Here is a 3,071-nt window from a genome sequence, read left to right on the forward strand (position 1 = left end):
TGGCTCCGTAAACACCATGTGAGACCATAAACTTAGGGGGGGTATAGCCAGGCAATTTTTACTATCCTTGCTTTTTTATTCTTAACCTTGTAATTACAAAATTAGGAGAATTCCTGAATCTTCTCCTCTATTAAAAGTCAGATTTATCCATTATAGGTTCCTTAGCTCATAGGTCAATTAGCTTCTAGGCATTTCCATTGACTCCAGGTGCTAACCATGGGAGATATAGCCCTTTAAACTTTCCTGTCTGCCTTTCCTGGCTCACTGCACAGTGAGGGTCAGACTCAGCTGGCCACAGTGTGTGTGTGTGTGTGTGTGTGTGTGTGTGTTGTGTGTGTGTGTGTGTTGTGTGTGTGTGTGTGTTGTGTGTGTGTGTGTGTGTGTGCTGCCACAATCTCAGTGGTAACCTAGGCCATCGCTAGGTCAAATGCCATAGTCCCTTCATTCTTTTCACCGGCTCAGTAGCAATAGAAGCTGTGGCTAGGTGACCAAAGCACCGCCACTTGCAGGGACAAAGACAAGGCCTTATTTTGGCCTCTCCAAGATCCAGAGCAGCCTGAGGGTGGTGATACGCAGATACACGGCCAGCGCAGGGGGTAGGAATAGAATATTTACAAACTCTAAAAATCTCTGTATTAGTTTTTGTTCCATTTGAGCTCCTCTATCTATCAAAATGCATCCAAGAGACTGCACAGATAGTTGAATACTATTCCTTGTGCCATATTTACAAATGTTTACACTTTTATTCCCAGTTTTTCCCTTCCTTTCTCTTCCCTTTTTTATATCTACTATTTATTTCCGAGTGCTTATTACTCACCTCTCCACCTGTGGTGCAATTTTCTTGCAGGGTCCCTCACATACTTCCTTGTACACCTGGCCTCACTTCCGTGCGTTTGGGGGTTCACTAGTCAGCCCCACATTTCAGTGCCATTTGTCAGGGATTGGCCTTGACAAAAATGCCTTTTGCCAGGGTAGAGGCATGGGTATTTAAAAATATAGTAGAGGATATGAAGACGCGAATGAAAATAATGATACAGAGAAACATATAGGATAGTATCGGGAGGTATTTTTGTGAGGCTGGTCCCGGACATCTGTGTAGAAGCCACTTGTTGTTTTATCCGTGTCTTTAGAAAATGAGTTTTTATGATGACTCAAGTAATACACCTACTTCAGAGAATTTGAAGAACAAATATAAAGGGCAAAATTGCCCATAGTGCTAACTTCCAGAAGCATTGTTGACCAGTGTATAGCTATACGTTAAGATTCACTGCATCAGCATTATGTGTCTTTATTGCTTTCATTTGCTGAGTATTCTTTGGTAACATAATTTTATTAACAATGTATTGCTTAAGCTCATGGATGAATCAGTATTCTTCAAGAATCACTTTATCATTGAACATCTAGATTGATACTAAGTCACCTAGGCTGCCATGGAATTGACTGTGTAGCCCAGACAGACCTTGGCTGGTGATTCTCCTGCCTCAGCTTCCTGAGTTGTTTCAATAACAGTTGTGCACCCCAGGTTCAGCTCTGTTATTATCATCTTAAAAAAGTAGGAAAGCTCAGTATTTTTCCTGCTCTTACTGTTTGTTTTTATGCTACTCACCCGTGCCCTAAGGAACTTTCAAAACTTCTTAATGTTCTGAACCTTAGGATGTTCTCCAAGCCTTGAGGAAATATGTGTGTATACATACATATATATGTACATATATGTATGTGTGTATACATGTACATGTGCATATATGTGTGCATATTATATATTATATAATGTGTGTATATTATATATTATATAATGTATATATATATATATATATATAATCTTTTGTTACTTACAAAGTTTTCTCTTTGAGGGAGAAAAGAGATTACCTTTGTTGATAGTTTGACTTCAGTTTTTCCCAGACATTTTGGTACTCAGATATAAGATTTAGAAGTCACAGTTACCAGTCCTTTATTTTAGTATTAGGACATTTAGACAAACAATCTGCCACTACCTGCTCTGTTATTTTACTGTAAAAAAAAAAAGATGGAGGTGTGGCTGGAGAGATGGCTCACTGGTTAAGAGCACTGGCTGCTCTTCCAGAGGATCCTGGTTCAATTCCCAGCACCCACATGATGAATCACATCCATCCATAACTCCAGTTCCAAAGGATCTGACACCCTTTTCTGACTTGTAGGGATACCAGGCACACACATAGTACACATGCATACATACATACTTGCAAGCAAAACATGCATAAATAAAAGATAAATCTAAAAAGCAAATGCAAAAGAAGAGGGAAGTAGTGATGGGAGAAAGCATACAAAATGGGGGGCACGCCAAGATATCTACAGGAAAAGCAAGTGCTTAACTTCATAGATGGCCCCTCCGAAGGTCATGTTTTAATCACTGTGGAGAATAAAAATGTGGCCACCTGTATGGTGGTTCCTGTCTGTAGGCTGGCATTTGGGAACCTCTGCCCCAGGAGCTCACATTGTCCCTTTATCTTCCTGGAATTGCTCCTTTTCATCAGCACCCTCATCCCTAACCACAGTTTCCAAGTGTCCTCATGCACGTTCCCTACCAGAGACCATTTGTCATTGATACAGAAACCAGGTTAAAATGTTCCCTTTGCCAGGGAGCAAAAGGTCCTGGCAGGTGAGTACCACACAGCGCTGAGCAGTGAGTCAGCAACCCTCTGTGTCTCCTCCATCATTCCCAATGCTGCCTAGGACCCTCTCCCTGTCTGACCACAACATCTATGTGGATGCTGTCAAGTCACCCCCATGCAGTACTCCTTGGATACTCTTACAATATCTGCTCTCTTGCCTCTGTGTTTGAAATGCCTGGCCTTCCCCTCAGCCCACCTTCTCAGCCCTAATTCTGGCCTACAAGGCTCCCCAAGCATGGTCCAACCTCCTCTTCCAGTCTGATCGTCCATAAGAAGTTTTGTGCTGCCTTTATTGCCCAACATGACTTAACTGGTTTGCATTTAATTCAGCAAATATTTATATGGCACTTAGAATGTGCTCACTATGGATGTAGGCACCCTCCAAATGTCCACCAAGTGGGACCAAAGAAGAAAGCACAGGGA

This window comes from Microtus pennsylvanicus, chromosome 19 (genome assembly GCF_037038515.1).
Source record: "Microtus pennsylvanicus isolate mMicPen1 chromosome 19, mMicPen1.hap1, whole genome shotgun sequence".
Classification (NCBI taxonomy): Eukaryota; Metazoa; Chordata; class Mammalia; order Rodentia; family Cricetidae; genus Microtus; species Microtus pennsylvanicus.